The sequence below is a fragment of the Lonchura striata genome, chromosome 2 (assembly GCF_050655825.1).
Source record: "Lonchura striata isolate lonStrDom1 chromosome 2, ASM5065582v1, whole genome shotgun sequence".
Classification (NCBI taxonomy): Eukaryota; Metazoa; Chordata; class Aves; order Passeriformes; family Estrildidae; genus Lonchura; species Lonchura striata.
This window is the reverse complement of record NC_140704.1, coordinates 155,294,019-155,313,889: the sequence shown is the minus strand read 5'-3', so window position 1 is coordinate 155,313,889 and position 19,871 is coordinate 155,294,019. Positions and strand designations below refer to the sequence as shown.

The 19,871-nt window shown below is 47.9% G+C and overlaps 1 long non-coding RNA gene across 1 annotated transcript; it reads left to right on the top strand.

The window, feature by feature from the left end:
* Positions 1-148: 148 nt before the first annotated feature.
* On the top strand, positions 149-17,643 carry LOC146768500 (uncharacterized). Its single transcript, XR_014953143.1, has 2 exons — positions 149-15,229; positions 16,448-17,643. It is a non-coding gene; the product is annotated as an uncharacterized LOC146768500 (long non-coding RNA).
* The last annotated feature ends 2,228 nt before the right edge of the window (positions 17,644-19,871 follow it).

The window sequence follows — 19,871 nt, the reverse complement described above, 5'->3', positions numbered from 1 at the left end:
CCACCCCAAATCCCTTTGGAATCTCATTTCCAACCTCCAGGCCGGATTTCTCCCGTTCCTTTTGCTCCAAATAGGGTGGCTGAGGGAAATTTGCATTGCCAGCACCTGTGGAACACCAGGTGTGGAATTTAATGGTCACTATGGGGAGAGAGGTACAGGCTCCCCCCATTCCCTTTTCCCTTTAAGGGAACATTATCCAAACAAACGTGCTGGGAAAGTGCTGAAGCGCAGGCAAATAATGACACGGGAGCAGGAGCCAGGCATTAAAAATTCATGGAGCTGGAATATTAAAACTTTTTACTTCATCATGTCAAGGCACCAGGCAAATGCAAACAAATGAGCCCCACTGAGCGCTGCCTGCGTGGGCCAAGACAGGGACGAGCTGGGGACAGAGCTGCAGTGCGGTCCCTGTCGCTCCCGAGATGTCAGGCTCCAAGGGGGACAGGAATTCCGTGGGATCTTTAATTGCTCGGTGCCTCTGTGAGCTCCGCAAAGTGACAACGAGCTCCGCAAAGTGACAACTCCGCTGCGTGAACTGGGAGTGGGAACGTGGAGCCTGGGAGAGGCCCCAGCCCTTCCCACCTGCTGTGCTGTCAAAATGTGGGAAAAGGGGAGATGTCTGGCAGGGCGGGGGAATTCCAACCCCTCTCGTTAATTTGGGGCTGTCTTTGCTAATTAAGGCACCAGGCCCTGTCTGCTCCTTGCTGTGCTGCTGACAACAGGGGCTGGGATGTGATGACATCCAGCCAGCTCCAGTCACGAGCTCTCCTTGGGATCCTGGAGGTGATGACTCCACAGGCTGTGGGAACGGTTGGAATCCTCTCCTGGACACGATTATGCGGAAGAGGGATCTGTTTTCTGGCAAGGTGAGCACAACCACCCACTCCTTCCCTAAAACGAGGTTCTGAGCATATCCCAGAGCCCTGTTCTATCCTCATCCTCTGCTGTTCATGGTCCAACTCACTTCTGCAGAGCCACGGATCATCCTGGAATCATGGAATGGCCTGGATTGGAAGGATTAAAGATCAAGAGCCACAGATCATCCTGGAATCATGGAATGGCCTGGATTGGAAGGATTAAAGATCAAGAGCCACAGATTATCCTAGAATCATGGAATGGCCTGGATTGGAAGGATTAAAGATCAAGAGCCACAGATCATCCTGGAATCATGGAATGGCCTGGATTGGAAGGATTAAAGATCAAGAGCCACAGATCATCCTGGAATCATGGAATGGCCTGGATTGGAAGGATTAAAGATCAAGAGCCACAGATCATCCTGGAATCATGGAATGGCCTGGATTGGAAGGATTAAAGATCAAGAGCCACAGATTATCCTAGAATCATGGAATGGCCTGGATTGGAAGGATTAACGATCATCTTTTTCCACCCCCTTTCAGGCTGCTCCAAGCCCCATCCAACCTGGCCTTGATTTTCCAAGGAAGAAATAGATCAGGCTGAAGAAAGTTGGTGGAAAGTGCTCCTCAATTAATCTGTTCCAACCCCATCTATCATTAATTAAGTAATTTTCCTCGTTAAGCTGCGCACACTTTTAACACACCCTGTTTATTTAATGACTCCTGTGATCCTCTGAACACAATTACTGGGAATAAGGAGGAAAGGATTAGTCCAGGAATCTCTGCCTGGATGAAGTTTTATTGGAAGTGCAGCGAGCATCACATTCGGATTTTTAATAGATAACTCCTCTAAGTAATTGATTAAGTAATTGATTAATCATAAACTCCTAGACTGCCAGAGCCAGACTTAATTTTATGGCACTTTAAAAAAAAAAAAAAAGGGAAGGATGGAGATGATGCAATACCCAGCAATCGAGAGGCAAATAAAGGAGGGGAATGTTTGATTTAACATTCCATAGATTTTTATCGCTTTGGGTGCTATGGAAGTGCCTTCCTTAGGAAGAAACATCTTAATAACAGCCAAGGTTTTCCTGGAGCTTTCCATGAGCAAAAGGTGGTCGAGGGAAGTGGGGGTGATTGTGAGGAATATTTTAAATCACTCTCTAGCCCAGATAAGCAGTGAAAAATGAAGCTTGGAGTAGGATGTGATTCCATGGCACAGGTAACATTCCAAAGCCTGGCTCCCAACAGTGGTGGCTCCAGCCCAAGAATTTGGCAGCTGGATGCCCTGTGGAGTGTCCTGAACAAGGTTTCCCGAATATTGGACAAAAGAAATATGGAATGCTGGCCATGGAATTTTTGAATATTTGGGGTAAAGTGTCCCTGCTTTGATGAGAAACCATAAATCATGGAATCACTGAATGGTTTTGGTTGGGAGGGACCTTAAGGATCATCTCATTCCACCAGGGACATCTTCCACTGTCCCAGGTTGCTCCAAGCCCTGCCCAGCCTGGCCTTGGACACCTCCAGGGATGGTGACAGACGTGACAGCAAAGCTTGGACTTCATCAGTGCAGACTAATTAAGGCTGAAGGGTTCCTGAGCATGTCCAGAAGAATTCCGTGAATCTGGAGAGCGCCAAAACTGGAAATTAGGATGAATACAGAAAATAGGATTTTTCCTAGAGCAGGCAGGGGCAGGGATAAGGTTTGGAGAGCACAGGTGGGATTTCTCCACGGCCTAACGCAAAACTTTAAATCTTGGGAATCTCCAGTTGACTTCAACAGGCCACAGGTGAATCCTGTGGTGAATTTTAATGACTATATGGATTTCCTTAAAGAAAAAAAAGGAATAAATTTTAAAAGTAATTATTTTTGGGAACAATTCCTCTCTGCTCTGGTGCTGCTGCCTCAGACATCAGATCCTTGGTGTCCACACCTGGAGAAAGAAGGATACAGCCTTCAACTAGTTGGTGATGATGGAAAAGAGGAGCCATAAAGGTGTCATTCCAGTCCCACATTCCAGTGCTTCCAAACACACACAGAGGACAGGGCAATTCTGGTCTGAGCCAGCTTCCAACATATCTGTAGGGCTGGAATGTCCATAGGGTTTTCCTGGCTGGTTTCTGATCCTTGTTGTGGTGGCAGAGGAGCTGAAGTCTCACCTGTAACTGCCCTGCACAGGTAACAAATTAATTCATGGCCCATGGTATTCCTGTTTTCCCTGGAAAACAGTGGTGGTCAAGGGGAAATGGACTCAGGTTGCAGCAGGGGAGGTTCAGGTTGGATATTGGAAAAGATTTCCTCGCTGGAGAAGTGGTCAAACATTGGAAGTGCTGGAATCACCATCCCTGTGAGTGTTCAAAACCTGCACTTCCAGAGGGCAGGGTTGGATGGGATATTGGGAAGGAATTATTCCGTATGAGGGTGGTGACGCCCTGGAATGGAATTCCCAGAGAAGCTGAGGCTGCACCATCCCTGGAAGTGTCCAAGGCCAGGTTGGATGGAGCTAGGAACAACTTGGGATAGTGGAGGCGACTGGTCAAAGGTCCCTTCTAATTCCAAACTTTTATGATTCCATGATCCTATAAAGAGGGAATAAAGAAGTAGCAGGGAAAATTTCCATGGGATCTTCTCACACCATCAAGGGTGAGAGGCCCAAAGTGACAGAATTCGTTAGTCCAGGTGAGAATTAGGGAAACCCTCCCCTGGATGTGGATCCAGGCTTGGATCTGCCTGGCACAGTGCAATTTCTGTGTGACACATGGATTTTTTTGCTCTTTCCATGCCAAAATTCCTCCAAAAACTTTCTCGGAGACTGCTCTGCACTTGGAAAGACACTTTGGAGCCAGGAAGGCTCTAAAAATTGGTCCTAGATCCTGCAATGTCCCCTCTTTGACCTTCCACCAGGGCTTTGTGGGTACATCTGATTTTCTTCAGGAGCCTAATCCAGCCAGGATCAAAAAAAGCCTGGAAAAATCCACGTGCTGGCTCTGGGAGCTACAGGTAGGAAAACAGCCTGAGGCAGAGGGGGAAGAGTTAAGGATGGGGGTGCAGGGGGAGAGGAGAGGGGGCTGAGATTGCAACACAAATAAAAGATAAATCAAGCAGCAGGAGAGAATCCCTCCGGTGCCAGTTTATTTATCATTGTTTTCCCCGGACATTGACAGGCCCGGGAAGGTGGGGTGGGCAACCAGCAAATCCGGCTTGATGGATGAGGCGTGGAGAGGGAAGGAGCCTCTGCCAGGCCTCGGAGAGGAGGGAGGCAGGAGGCAGAAGGGCAGGGATGCAGGGATGCAGGGATGCAGGGATGCAGGGAGTGCTCCGTGCTTGGCACTGGGGGGGCCTTCCTCCTTCCCGGCCTCCATCAGCTCCGTGGAAAAGGGAGCAGCTGGTGCAGAAGCAGAGCCCAGGAATCAAGTCCGTGTCATTCCCAAAGATTCCTTGCAGAGTCAGGTTTGGAAGGATCCTCGGAGCCAGGAGCAGTATCCATGCTGCCAGGGTTTTCCTGCATCTTTGCTGCATCCCAGAACTCTTTATCCGCTGAAATTCCTTTCTTTCCCATGCGTTTTGTGACGTTCCCATGAAAAAAAAAAAGTGCTCTGTTGAATCTCCTGTCTGCTGGGAAAACACAAGAGCCCAGATCCCTGAAAGTCCTTAAATCTCCTGTGCTTTTTGTGGATATTCCTCTTATCCAGGCTTTTTCAGCTCAGCTGCCATTTGATTCCTAAAATTCTTAAATCCCCAGTCTCCCAGCGTATTTTTTGAGCTGCTTGGAGTCCTTGCTCTCCAAAAATCCTTGGAGGTCCAAAATCTGTTTGACCTAGGAATGGGCCACTGGTCTGTGGTGAAGGGTTTAAAACTGGAAAATGAGGAGCAATCCTCCAGAAATCCGGGAATGGAGCAGGGACTGGAGGAAGGCAGGAAGGAGAAGAAAAGAAATGTAGATACAGCTCTGAGGGTCCTGACTACTTGACCTCCTCCATGGCAGAAGCTTGGAATGAAATGGTCTTTGAGGTCCCTTCCAGCCGAAAGCATTCCATGATTCTACAAAAGGCTTGGGATGCATAAAAAAGATCTGTCTGGAAAAATCCATGAGGATTTCACCCATCGCCTTAATGCCAGCTAAGAAGAGACTCTTATCTGTGTCCATGTTCATAAACTCCTGCAATAGTTCGGGTTGGAATGGATCTTAAAGATCATCTGGTTTCAACCATGGGCAGGGACAACTTCCACTAGACCAGGGTGCTCCAATTCCCATCCAGCCTGGCCTTGAACACTTCCAGGGATCTACACCCCCTGTTTTTTGTCAGTCACCCAAAACCCTCAGATTTTCCACCCAATTTTTGCTTTAATGTAGTTAAGGATGAGCTGATTCTGCCCCTCCAGCCTTCTCTGGGGAGATCCCACCAGGAATGCTGCGTCCAGCTCTGGGATTCCCTGCACAAGGAGGACATGGAGCTGTTGGAGAGAGCTCAAAGGAGGCACCAAGGTGATGAGAGGGATGGAGCAGCTCTGCTGTGAGGAAAAGCTGGGAGAATTGGGATTGTTCAGCCTGGAAAAGAGAAGATTTGGGGACACCTAACTGTGGCCTTCCAGGGACTGAAGGGATCCTGCAAGAAAGACAGGGAGGGACTTTGGAAAAGATTTGGAATGGCAGGTAAAGGGGGAAAGGCTTCAAACTTCCAGAGGAGAGAGTTAGATGGGAAATTGAGAAGAAATTCTTCCCTGTGAGGGTGCTGAGGCCCTGGCACAGGTTTCCCAGAGAAGCTGTGGCTGCTCCTGGATCCCTGAAAGTGTCCAAGTCCATGCTGGATTGGGCTTGGAGCACCCTGGTCTTGTGTGGGGCATCCCTGCCCGTGGCAGGGATGGGTTGGACCAAGATGATCCTTAAGGTCCATTCCAACCTAAACCATCCCATAATTCTATAAAATTCAGCCACAATGAAACTTTGGCCACAAATCTCAGTTTTATAGATAATTTCCAGGGTTTCACAGATCCTTGAGCTGCCTCGGGCAGACGAGGTCTCTGCGTCCTGATAAACAAGGACAATTTTCCTTCAGATTCTGGGATTTTGTCAATTCTCTCTGTCTGTATTCCCAGACCCCACAAAACAAAACCAATCCCTGTAAGGGACAGCAGGAAGGGATGGGATCAGGATTGCAGGAGTTTTGCGGAGAACCTTCTAGGCTCTTCCACAGCTGGGAGGGGAGGGGGGTGGGTTTTATTTATTTAGAGCAATTCCCTTCCCTCAGTGCAGCCCTTGGGATGCATCCCTTGGCCGTGTTTGCCATTCCCATCATTGGGAAGGAAGCAAATCAATGCAATCCCTGGATGGAATTAAAAATAACACAGTGCTTTCTTTTAATGTCCCATTAAAGACCAAGGCAACACTGCCTGATTTGCTCCTATTCTCCTATTTTTTTTTTCCTGATTTTTTTTTTTTTTTTTAGCTTTTTGGTCAGCTCTGAGGAAGCTTTGGGAGTGAGGAAGGATTTCAATAATTACCTCCTGATTCCGCCCTGGATACGGTGCCCTATCCCTAAAGCACAGGCCCTCCACGCCTGCCCTTCATCTGCAACTCCAAGGGAAGCAGTTTTACATGGAGCCACATTGATATTCAAATAGATTCTCGTGGAAGCAGCATTCCAGCCAGGAGCGTGTGAAAGAGCAACTAATGGATTAGTATTTATGGTCGGGTTTAATCCACATTTTAGGATATTGCAGCTGGAAAGGGACAGATGATGAACTCAGTTTTTTTTCTTGCAGCCCCCCTCCTTCTCCTCCATCCCTGTTTTACCCACTCCATCTTTCCTTCTTTTCTGCATCCCCCTCCTCCTCTCCGGCCGGGATGCAGCAGCCTCCTGGCACCGCTGAGCTTGGCAAAATTGATGACAGGACTTTAGGATCCATTAGAAAAACAAATTCTTAAACAGTGTCTTCTAAAATCAATCACTTTTACCTTTAGTGGGATTTATGGCTGCCCTGCCGGCCCTTATTGCAAAGATCCATGGCTGCCAAGAAGGAAAAAAAAAAATTCCAAGTGGCTCAACTCAGGGCTGGAGGCTCTGAACTCTCCTCTTCTCCCCACGGAGGTGACCCCGGGTGAATCCGAAGGGAATATCTGGGTTTCCGAGGGAGTAGATCTGGTTTATGGGGACAGAAATCCTAAGGGAGATGTGGAACATCCCTAAGCCAGGATCTCCAGGAAGAGATGGGAACCAGGAATTCTCAGAAATAGGAAAAAGTTGTTCCTGAGGTTATAAAAATATAGAGGTGAGGACAACACAAGTGAATATTAATGGGGGAGGATTAGGAACATTTCTTCCGGGGTTGATCCCTGCTTGAATCCAAGGATTTGTTTTATATCCTGGTGTGAAATGTGCAAGAGATGCACAAAATTGTGGGATCACATCCTTGGAAGTGTCCAAGCTCAGGCTGGGCAGGGCTTGGAGCAACCTGGGCTGGTGGAAGGTGTCCCTGCCCATGGCAGGGATCCTCATATCCCAACCCAAACCATTCTGGGATTCAGTGATTCCATACACAAGGTGATAATTCCATGGGGGAGGAGGAAAAGCATCCAGTTAATCAGAGCAGGATGGATCAGAGCAGCAGGAAGGAGCCTCCTGGAGCTGGGAGTAATTCCAGGAGTAGGGGAAGAGTGGTGAACTTCCTAAACATGGAGACATGCACAGGAGAGGGGAATAATCTTCTCAGGGATGGATTGATGGATATCCAGCAGCACGGGGATCAGACCTGAGAGGAGAGAGGATTTTGGGGATTCTGTTACGGCTTTTCCCTTGGATTGCTTTTGCTTAGGGTTCAGAAAAATGTAGGGAAAAGAAATATCTTCCAGGGACCTATTTAAAAAAAATATGCAAAGTTTACCAAAATTGTGACATATTTTAAGGGATTTGGTTGGTTTCAGCGATCCCAGTTTTCATTTAAACTGGATTCACTGGTAAGAGGAAAAAAAAAAAGGGAAAACTTTTTCCACAGATATGTTGTGCCTCCAGGTATTTAATCCAAGCTGGGCATGGATCAGAGGGGAATTCTTTTGGTTTGAACCTCCTGATGCTTCCCAGAGCCTTTTCTCCTCACTTTGAGGAAACTGGGAAGACCGAGCTGGAAAATCAAGGAGGTAAAAGTGGGATAAACAGGGAGGAAAAAGGGGAGAGGTACAAGAAGCACATCCAGGACTCCGAGCACCTTCCCTGCCTTGGCTCCAGGGCCAGGAGAGGCCGATGCCAGGACATGAGTAAATCCAGGGAGAAGCTCGTAATTCCTATCGATTCTCCAGCAGGCAGCACGAGGTGGATAAAAATGCTTGTTCTATCATTTAGAAAAATGGCAATGTTATGATAGAAGGGATTGATTTTCCTCTTTAGGAATATTCATAAACACCGGTTCCAAGAACTGATAAATCCTTCCCCTGCGCTGAGTAAATCATTCCCAGGGCTTCCCAGAGCGCCGGGGGCAAGGGAGGATGTGATTTTTAATTCCTTCTGGAGGAGCTGGGAATGGGGGGAGCCTGGAGGTGCAGGTCACCCACAGCCAGACCTTCCTTCTGAGAGACTTCAAAATCCCATATTCCTCGTTATTTTCCTGTTTTGGAAAGCTGGGAAAAGAGGCTGAAGGCTTCCCTCCCTGGCCCTAGTTTTGATCCCACTAAATCAGCTGAATCTGGGTTTTTTTCTGTCTGCAAATTCCAGTTTCTCCCCTTTTTTTTGTGATGATATGGGAATATGAACTCCAACTGGGATGTGAATCCTAATCCCTTCAGGAATTTTCCCTGGGATAAGGCCATCTCATCGTGGCTTTTGTTCCTTCCCTTTACCCATTCCCAGGGACAGAACCACATCCCACACGCCTGGTGTGAGCGAATCCCTATTTTCTTCCCAGAAAAGGCAGATTAAATCCACCAGGATCGTGGAGATCCTGTCTGAGCCCATCCAAAAAAACCCTTGGCACACTTGGCCTCCACTTCCCACTTCTGGTTTAAGGTGGGATTCTTTCCCACTCCATGAATTTACGAGCCACCTCCAGGCTGCTGCCATCAACCAAACCCCACAGTCTGGCCTCTGTGGTGGTTAAGGAAAGATGGAGCCACATTCCAGCTGCATTCCCACCTCCCAAGGTTGTCCAGGAGCTCACCAAGGAGTGTTCACATCCCTGGAAGTGCTCAAGGCCAGGGTGGGTGGGTTTTGGAGCAACCTGAGGTTGTGGAAATTTGCCCATGGCAGGGTTTGGAACTGGATGAGCTTTGAGATCCCTTCTAACTCCATAAGCCTGCAAGAAGGATTTATTTAAAAAAAAACCAAAAACAAAACAAACAAACAAACAAACAAACAAACAAACAAACAAACAAAAAAAACCAAAAAAAAAAAACAAAAAAAAAAACAAACCTGGAAGAAGCCGATCCTGCTGGACAGAATTCGGTGAGCATGGGCATTCCAAGCTTAAATTAGCTTGGAATGGCTGAGGTGGGGCTTGTCCATCTTCTTCCCTGTGGGAACACTGATGCCCTTCCCACTGGTGTTTCCAGGATTCTCCTGGCTCAAGTGCCTCCGGATGTGGCCTTAAATCCCCACATTTCCTTGTCCCTTTTCTGCTCCATCACCTGTGGTTATGATCCAAGAAGCAAAACTCCTTGGACATATCCCTGGAAATTACCCCACAGGACCCATTTCTGATGGAAAGAAAGAAAAAAAAAAAACAATGAGGCAAATTAAAAATTCCTGCCTGTCTTTCATCCGGCTGTTTTGAGAATTAGAAGTTTTTATCGGGACTTGATATGATTAATAAAACCAGGAACATTTTAATGGCGTGTCCATAGGAATTCCACCTTTTCATAAACTTTAGCTCATCTCACATCACTCCATTGCCTGTGGAATTTCCTGGAACAGCAGAAGAAGTAAAAAGCAAAGCAGCCTCACTTCTCCAGCTCACTCCTAACATCTTGCCTGGAGGAAAATACCGAAAATGTGGGTATTTGCAGGATATTTGGATACCTGAGGAAGAGCTTTATCCACTGAGCGAAAAGAAAAAAAAAAAAAGGAAAATCCATGTGTGTCCTGATAAAAAATATTAGCAATTTTTATTACCTTTTAGATTTTACTCCTGCACTAATCCATTTTAATGAGGTCAGCCCGCCTGGCTCCAGGTACCCGGACTAAGTGGAGCAGTTTAATGTCGGGATCAGGGATGAGGAGCACAAGGAAGGGGGGTCTGGATGTTGGACTTTATATCACCCAAAATTACGGCGTAAAAATTGACTCCGTTTGCACATTTTTAACTGGATTTGAAATCGACACCATGTGTAATTATAAAAAGGGATATATCTGCTGGGAATGGGATGAAGCACAGGATTTTCTGTAGGAAAAATTTGCTTATTAGTGCACAGGGAAGATTTACAGGATGATATAATTATTTATTAGGATGTATTTTGTGGAGAAGGGATCATATTATCCATATATTTCCTGCATTATGGCTCTGGACAGTCAATATTAATATTGCTGGAATTTACGATTGGATTTTAGAAAACCACTTTTCCCTCTGTTGTTCCACTCCTTTAGGGAGTAGTAACAAGGATTGGAATATGGGAATATCAAGAAGATCTTCCTGAAAAACTGGAAATTTACAGCAAAAAAAGTTGGAGACAACCTGGAGACAGGGACTGGGGAGAGACTAAATTGTTCCCTATGATAGTAACCCACCTCCCATCCTGTCCTGGATATGAAAAATGATCCATGGAATCATGGAATGGTTTGGGTTGGATCATCTTGGCATGGGCAGGGACACCTTCCACTACCCCAGGTTGCTCTAATCCCCGTTCAGCCTGGCCTGGGACACTTCAGGGATATTGAATCCCCAACCAGGACAAGCCCACAGTTCTTCCATGACCAAGAGGAAAACCGGAGCTCCCCTGGGGGATTCCTGCTTCTCCTTCCTCCTCTTTTGCTCCCAGGTTTTTGGAATTACCACTCCTGGGGTCAGGCTTGGCTTTGGGGACCACCTTGAGATTTGGGGACCACCTGAGGCTTTCCCAGCAGCTTCTTCCAGACCCTGTGGGACAAGAAGAGGGTTTGATGCCATTTTCACATGGTATTTTTTGGATACATCGGGCTGTCCCTCACCCTTGTCTGGTTGATGCTTTGTGGGAGGGAGGGAGCCTGACAGGCATCAAGTTTGATAGGGAAATTGATAAGCATCGATAGTGGAGATGGGAAAAGGCCTGGAGGGAGATCTGAGGATGGATAAATATGCCGGGGAGATGGATTTGGACAGAGCCCATCCGTCTCAGATAAGGATCAATACATCTATACCTCTTTTACACCCATCGGTTGTTATCAATGGCCACCCGACTTATTTGATCTTTTCTGTTTTACAGGATGAAGGAAACATTTTCCTTGGATCCACGCACAGAAGGAGGGAAGGGAGAGAATCGGATATCCAAGAGATTGATGCTACAGAAACCCTAAATTGCATCTTTACCCTCTCTCCTGTTTGCTCTGCTCCCCCCACTCTGAAAATCCCCCTGAAATTCCGCTGTCAGAGAGGTCCCCAAATCCTGGGACTGGGAGATGGGATCCATCTGTGCAGTTTTATCTGGGATTCTCAACCCTGGCAGCACCAAGTCTTGTTTTTCCTGTAAATCCCACGTAATAAACCCCTGGGAACTGTGCAACAAATTGCTTAAGTTGCTGTTTTCTCTCCAGCCTCTCCCCGGCTCCCTATCCATGATCCTCCCCCCAGGCTTTGGCTGTTTATTGCCAGCGGAATCGATTTGGGATGGTTTCCCCCCCTCCTCCTCTTCCCTCTGCCCCCATCTCCCACCCTCTCTCCTCACTCCCATCACCTTTTCCCCCTCCCTCCCCACCTTCCCGGAGCTCCGGGGAGTCCGGTCAATCCATCACCGTGTCCCAGGCGTGTGACAGCCCCTCATAAATGTGCCACAATGAGCCCAAATCAGCACCAGCCCAACCAATTTCGCAGAGCAGGAAACATCTGAGGAGCTGAATCCCAGCGTGCCGGAGATTGGAATTGGGAAATTGGTTCTACTCCTCTTCCGTGGTGCTTTTTAATATTTTTTTTTTTTTTAAGCTTACCTATAGATTCTCTCCCTCTTTAGATACATATTTAAGGTAATTCTCTCCCACTTAAATCTCCAGTGCTTATTCCACACGGACAGCGTGGCCCAGTTGCTCTCTCCCTCTCTCTCTCTTCCCTCGATTAGGAGAGGGTTTTATTGGGAAACTTGCTTAGGCTGCAGGAATGTGCTGCCTGCAGCAGATTGAGGCTGCAAGCGGGGCTGGGCTCCAGCTCCCCCCGCCAGCCATCCCGGGAGTCCCCGCTCTCTCTTTTCGGGGGATGGAAATCATGGAAGGCCACTTTTCCCGTGGGATTGGCCCGTGTGGGGTGTGAGCGCTTTATTCCCACCCAGAGAGGGTAAAGAACGGGGTTAATGCACATCCTCATGGAGTTATGGATGTGTGACCTCACTCTGGGAGCGCTCAGTAGTCAAAGGGCAGCGATTCCGTGGAGATTTTGTCATCCCAAAGAACATTTGTCCCACTCGGATGAATGATGACCTGAGCCCCAAGGACTTGGCAATGGCATGGATGGATGTTCCCTTTTTTTTGGAGGCACTTAAGGGACATGAATCCCACACGGAATTTGGAGGGAGAGCTTTTCAGAGCTGGGATAACCTTCTGGTCACTGCTGGTGGGTGAAGCTGAGGTTTTGTGGTGCCAAACTGGGAGATGTTCCTTGTTTGTGGCATGGATAGGGTGCAGATATTTGTGTTGAGGCAGCAGAAACGTGAAAAAGAAAGTCACAGGAAAATTCTCTCTTCAGTCTGGAAAGCTCAAGATTAACCCCCCCTTAGAGGTAGAACTATCCATGGGCTCTTCCAGTGGAGAAACTGGAAACTGGGAGAGGAAAGGGTTGAAAAAGAACAGAAAAAAATGAGGTGGAGCTTCAGGAAATACTTAGTTAATGCTGGATGATTGTGGGTGCTTCACAAGGGTTAAAAACAGGGAAAAGACAAACTGGATGGATGAAGCCGGGAAAAATCTGTGAAGGGCTGCGAAATATGAGACTGCCTCTGGCTCTGGAGTTGCAAACTGGACAGTTTGGAAAATGGGGATGGTATTTTTGGGAGCTTTCATTAAGATGATCTTGTGTTTTAGAGGTCCTGGTGGGAGATGAGCTCCCAGGCCGAGCTGGTCCGGCCTTTCTTAGGGAATGATGTGAATGCCATGAAATGTTTCTGAAGGGATCCAGTAGGAAAGGTTTATATGGATATATATAAATGATTTACTAGGGCCTGGAGTGACTGGAAAATGGGTGAATGGCTTCCCACTGGCAGAGGGCAGGGAGAGATGGGATATTGGGAAGGAATTCTTCCCTGTGAGAGTGGTGAGGCCCTGGAATGAAATTCCCAGAGAAGCTATGGCTGTCCCCATCCCTGAAAAAGCCCAAGGCCAGGTTGGACAGGGCTTGCAGCAATAGTGGGATAGTGGGAGATGTCCCTGCCTGTGGAACTGGATGATCTTTAAGATCCCTTCCAACCCAAACCCTTACAGGATTCCCTCAGTTACATCCAAGACAGGATGGAAAAGCTCCATCCATATTTTCCCTTAGATTCCTGAAAATAAACCAAATAATTTTGCGAATCATCCAGGGAAGCTGCTCCCAACCCAGTGGGGAGAAGGTCATGGATCTCCTTAGATCCTGGCTGACACCTCCAAGAAGATTCCTGATCTTGCACCTGCTCAGGTGTGACCTGGGTGGTTTTCCAAGCACATTTAAGTGTGACCTGGGTGGTTTTCCAAGAACACTCAGGTGTGACCTGGGTGGTTTTCCAAGGACACTTACATGTGACCTGGGTGGTTTTCCAAGCACATTTGAATGTGACCTGGGTGGTTTTCCAAGAACACTCAGGTGTGACCTGGGTGGTTTTCCAAGGACATTCAGGTGTGACCTGGGTGGTTTTCCAAGCACATCACGACCCCAGATTCCAATGCAGCCTCTCACCCAAACTGCCGAATATTCTTCCTTCACCTCTTGCCACTTGAGCCATTACACTCCGAGCTTCCCTGAGTGCCCAAGGGCCTCTCCCTGGTGATCACTCATCCTGGGAAATTGTTACGAGGCAGATAATTAATTGTTGCGAGTCACTAAAAAAATGATCATTCTTTGCAGAAAATTGCCCCGATGTTCTGCAGAAATGTTAATGCTCGCAGCCATAAAATGAATGGGGAGCTACAGCTCCAGCTGCCAGGAGAGCCGTGAGTTATAATCCCACCACTGGATGCGGAAAGCCCGAGCTTCCAGGCGTTTCTGGAGAGAGAGAATGCATTTTCACTGGATAACAGTTTAGTTTTATGATTATTTTTTCCTGCCCCAGAGTCCGCAGTTGAGTATTAATGACTGAAGCAGGGATAGGCACGGTTTTGCTGATCCCAGCTTGGCGTGGAGTGAGGCTTCATATTTATTTCCATCTGGCTACTGGGATTTTACTCCAAACAGTTGGATAAAAGGACTTGGAAAGTCATGGAGAGCCTGGTCAGGTTTTTAGGGCTGTATTCCATTGCCTCCCGGGATTAAAGAGCTGGGATTTAGGAACAGCAGGGAGACAAAATGAAAATTAACAAGTTAATTGCTGAGCGTTAAAATGTCTGAATTTGCTCTCCTATCAAAATCCAGTTGGAGCAGCTGGAAAGGTGGTCTGGACACAGTCCTTGTCCCCATATCCCAATAAATCCAGCTGAGTGAGGCTTAGGATCTCTAAAGGTTTGGCTTGGGAGTCAGGATAACTCCTGACAGTGCATCCAGCAGAGTTCCTGTGGCTCACAATGCAAACGCTGCTGATTCCAGAGCCCAGCTGAGGTGGGCAGGTGTAAAGAAGGACAGAGAGTGGTTTTGGAAGGAATTTCTCCCATCCCTCTCCGAGATGAGACCTGACATTTTTATCGATTTCCATTTGTTCTGGAGCAGCATTTGCATCACTCACTCCCCAAATGGAATGAGGAGATGACTCAGATCACAGCTGCTTTCCCAAATGTGGTTTGGGTTTTTTATTGTTGTTCAAGAAATGCTCATTTCCCAAAGGATCAGCTCTTGGCTTTCTTCTTCCATGCTTAAATTCCAGTGACTTCACCTCCAAGAAATGGGGTGGGTTTCCCGGCTGCAGGGAAGTCAGCAAGTGAGACAAACACCTCCTCCCTCTCTTCCAAGCTTTTGTTTTCCCTGTTTTTCATGCAGCCGGGTTGAAATCCATCTGTGGACAGCAGGGTAGAAGAAAATTCTCTTCCAGCAGGAGTTCAAGATCCAACAGATCCATGTCATATTCCAAGGAAAGCCACTAATCAGGGTATGTTGTTGGATAGGTGGAATTTGCTGGATGGAGCACCGGGGGTGAGAAAAGTACAGGGAGCAGAAATGGTGGAGAATCCATTTTGGGTCAAAGGGGATGGATTCCAAAACAAATAGTCGGAATCAGGGAGTGACAGAGCAGGAACTTCAGGGAAATCCTGCAGGAATTCGGGTTGTTTCTGGCTGAGAGGAGAAATCCAGCCTTTGAATCCAATAAACAAATCAGGCAGAGGGAGGGAAGGGTTTGGTGGGAAGGTTTAGAAGCTGACACAGCAGGAAAGATTTGGGTTGGATATTAGGCAAACGTTCCCAAATGGAATGAGTGAAGGAATGTCTTGGAAGGAGAAGGATCTCCAAACACTGGGAGAGTTCGGGACCAGGTCAGGCAGAACCTGGGAGGAGCAACATGGATCCTGCAACTCCTACCCTGAGGAGAGGGAATGATTCCATGGACTCATGGAGTGGTTTGGGTTGGGAGGGACCTTCAGGACCATCCTGTTCCAAGGACAGGGACACCGTCTATTGTCCCAGGGGGCTCCAAGTCCTGCCCAAGCTCTCCTGGAATGCTTCCAGGGATGCGGTAGTCACAGCTACTCTGAGAATTACATTCCAGCCCCTCACCACCCTCCCAGGCAGGAATTCCTTCCCAACATCCATCTATCCCTGCCTTCTGGCAGTGGGAAGCCATTCCCTCTGTCCTGTCCCTCCATCCCTTGTCCCCAGTCCCTCTCCAACTCTCCTGGAGCCCCTTCAGGCACTGGTATGAAGCTCTGAGCTCTTCCCAGAGCCTCCAGTTTGAACACCCCCTGCTCATCCCTCTCTGGATCCAGAGCAGAGATATTCCAACCCTCTCCATGACCCTTTAGCGATTATTCCACCCTCTTTTCCAGGCTTTTTTTCAGGCTCTTTTTCCCCACATAACCAAAACCCAACTAGAGAACAGCCTTTCTGCAGTCACACCTTTGGTTTCTGCTGATCAAAGTCAGGCTCAGAGGGCTGATGGAGCTTCCTGACTCCAGCACTGATCCCTCCTCAGTGCTTCCAACTCTAATGAGCTGTCTGGGAAGAGGAAAGGGAGGCAGGAAGGTGCTTTGCCATCCTGAGGTGACATAAACTTGTCACCGATGCCTCCTTTGATGGCCTCTCGCCAGGGAATGTTCCACAGGGATGCTCAGCTTGTTTGGGATTTGTGTTTTTTATCCCTCATCATTATCAGGCTTTGATGAGTGACAGCGACCAGTGCCACCCTATGGAAAGAGAAATCATGGAAAGCTGCACAGGCAGAGGATTCATGCAGCAAGAATCCCCCACGAGGTGGTCTTCTTGTGATCCATCCAGCTTTGTTCAGAGCAGGCGGGAATGCCCAAAAACCAGGGATGTCATCCATGGCATCCAATTAAAACAGACCTACTAAAAAGGAGCTTCTCTGCTTGTCTCATTCTCCCTGTCTGGATCTCTTCCCAAATGTGGCAAACATTCCATGCGAAAGTTGTATCCCCTTCTACCCGCACACATCCATGGATATTTTCCAGCTCTGGATGCAGAATCCCTGCTCCATCTCCATCCAAGAAGGCTAGAGGTACGTCTGGGAGTGGAGGTCATTTCTTCCATGAAATCCAGGAGAGACACCAATCCCAAAAACTCAGGATATGCCACACGGAATTCCCCCTGGAATACACCAGAAGCATTTGCTGGTGAAGGTGATCAGATGTTCGACCAGGGATTTGGAGAACCTGTGGGATCTTCCTCCCTGGAGGCATCCAGATCTCAGCTGGAAAATCACAGGATCATTGAGGTTGGAAAAGACCTCCAAGATTGTTGAGTCCGACCTGTGACCCAAACTTGTCCCCCAGACCAGAAGTGCAACATCCAGTCATTCCTCAGACACCTCCAGGACTCCACCACCTCCCTGGGCAGCCCCTTCCAATGCCTGATCACCCTTTCCATGAAGAAATTCCCCCCGTGTCCAGCCTGAACCTTTCCTGGAGAAGTTTGAGGCTGTTTCGTCTTCTCCTGTTCCTTATTCCCTTGGAGAAGGGGCCAACTCTGAGCATCCTGTTCTAAATCTAAAACTGAGTTAATCCTCAAAGTTGAGGGGCGTTAAGCAGAGCTTTGGACAGGAGGTTGCCAGAGGTTCCTTCCAAATATCTTTGGATTCTACAATTTAGACAAAAAACTGGAAAATTCTAAATTGGCTTTAAACTGTGAGATTAATGAGGATTTTGAGTGCTGGTCCTTCCCTCCGATCTCTGGGGTTAAAACCCGATCCCAAAACTCCTTCCCAATGCCACGTGTGATTCCGTTTATCAGTGTCCATTTCCATGGCATGCGATCCCATCTTATTAATTTTAAATTGCCCAAATAATCATTATCCTCTTAATTGTCTGCTTAATAAAGACCCTGATTCCCCAAGGGCTTATTGAGGCTTATCTATTCCTGGGTGACCTGGTGGGTATTGATTATTTGCTCGTTAGTCTTCATTAAGGATGGGTTTTAATCAACCATTGGGAGATAATCCAGGAGCCAGCAGAAGTTTTTCTTGGGAGATATTTCTCACCTCCAGATAGGACATCCCAGAAAAAATGATGTTCATTTGCAGATCTTCTGGGGAGAAAGCTGGATCTTGGATTTGATTTCCTGGGATTTTTATGATCCCAACTTGTTTCTGCTTTGTGGTGTCATCCAAAATGTGCCCAAGTCAGGAAAGATCCTTAAGATGGGACCTAAATTGCAGAGTTTGCAGCCTCTCAGAAAATTCTGCTCTGGGTTTTCCAGGTGGGATGTGACCAGAAATCACCGATTCCTGTGTCCACAAAATCTGCTCCAGTATTGAGGGAATACCAGTGCCCTTTGTCCCAGGAATGTTGTGGGTGCAGAGAAATCTCCACCCTGGGAGAAGAAAGGAGCTGCTTTTCTGTGTCTTCCTTGGTCCCCAGATGGTGGGACAGGACCAGCATCCCTGAATCCATGGGACAGGGAGGCAGTGAGGATGCTGGATGGGATTTGGGATGGTGAACACAGCTCCTGCCTCTGTTTTTCCTCCCCAAGGCACCTCTTTCTCCTTTTTCCCCCAGGATTCCGATGTGGGCTCGGTACAGAAATATCAGTGTGAGATCTTTGTGGAATCCGGGACACCCTCCTGAGGCTGCCAGATATTTTATAGGATCTTGAGGGAATTTTTTTTTGGATCAGAAACAGGTCAGTCTGGGGAATGAGACTTTGCCCAGGTGAGGCTTCCAGGGAGGACCTGTGCAGGTGTGGAGGTGTCTAAGGCCTCTCATCAGAACTTTTCCGAGCTTGGTTTCCCACCTGGAAGAGGAAAAGATTTCTGGAATCTTGTTTTTTCTGGAGTCTTTGGTTTTTCCACCCTTTCCTTCCCAATGGGAAACCCTGCCTTGCCTTGCCTTGCTGCACGGGGCGTGATTTTAAAGGCAGAATGATGAAGGGGTGGGGGAAAAAGAAAGATTCCTCATTTTCTTGGGGGCCAAATTAATGGAAAATCAATCCGGCCTCAAAAATCCATTAACGGTGATAATGCACCGGTGACGTGGCAGGAAATCCAATAGTGGGAATTAAAGTGGGGCTCTCCCACTTTCCTGCAGCCTGGGGAATTTGTGGGGATCGTGCTGGGGGCAGCAGATTCCGAAGAGTGCAGAAACCACTTCACCTCTTTCCAAGATGTCCTGGATTCCCCTGGCAGCTCCCTCTGTGCCCAGAGCATCTGCTTGGAGGGTTGAAAATCCCTCAGCGATTTGTTCCATGGGTCACTCAAGGGAGGGTGGGAGTAATTTTTAGGGAAAATCTCCTTCTGAATGCACCGGGATAGAGAGAAATCCACCCTGACCTCAGTTTGGGGCTCTTTGGAATTTTGATCCAAGATCTCAGAGTCCCAGAGTATCCCAGACGCCCTCAGGAAAACAGGTCCTGAGCTGCCTCTTCTCCTCTGCTTGGCTGCCTTCCACAGGGATTGGACACAACTTTGGGAAGTAAAAAACCTTGGATCAGGGCTGCCCCTCTGCAAAGAGGTGAAACCACACAGAGAAAAGTCAAAATCCATGCCAGGAATCTCCGGGATAAGTACCACGTAGTGCCAAGAATACCCACCCCTCTGCCAGTTTTGGGACCACATGGATCAGTCTCACCCGGGGTCACCGAGCGGATCCCAGTGTGTCCCAGCACTGTCCTACAAACCCAAAACTTGGGAAGATGAGGTTGCCTCTGGAATGCAGTCCTGGATGAACATCAGCCCTCACAAACATCACATCCACATCCCTGCTCGCTCCGTTGCTGAGGGATCTTTCCTGTTCCTCATGTAATGGAAGCTGCCTGGCAGGGTCCATCCAGTCCCACGGAGGTTCCCCCTTTCCCCCTCCTTCCCTCAGCTCCGTCTGCTCCCCCACAGCCCTCAGATCCCGGGATTTATGAGCCAGCCTTGCATTATGAGGTGAGTGACTTATCGCTCTGTCAGGGCCGGCGTTTTAAGACAGAATTATATGGGAGAGGGAAAAGATTTTTACCAAATTAATGAAAAATCAATCCAGCCTCAAAAATCCATTAATGGTCATAATGCACTGGTTCCAGATAGAGAGATAGCGGAGAATCCAATAGTTCCTGTTAAATACCTCTCCTGGAATGGAGCG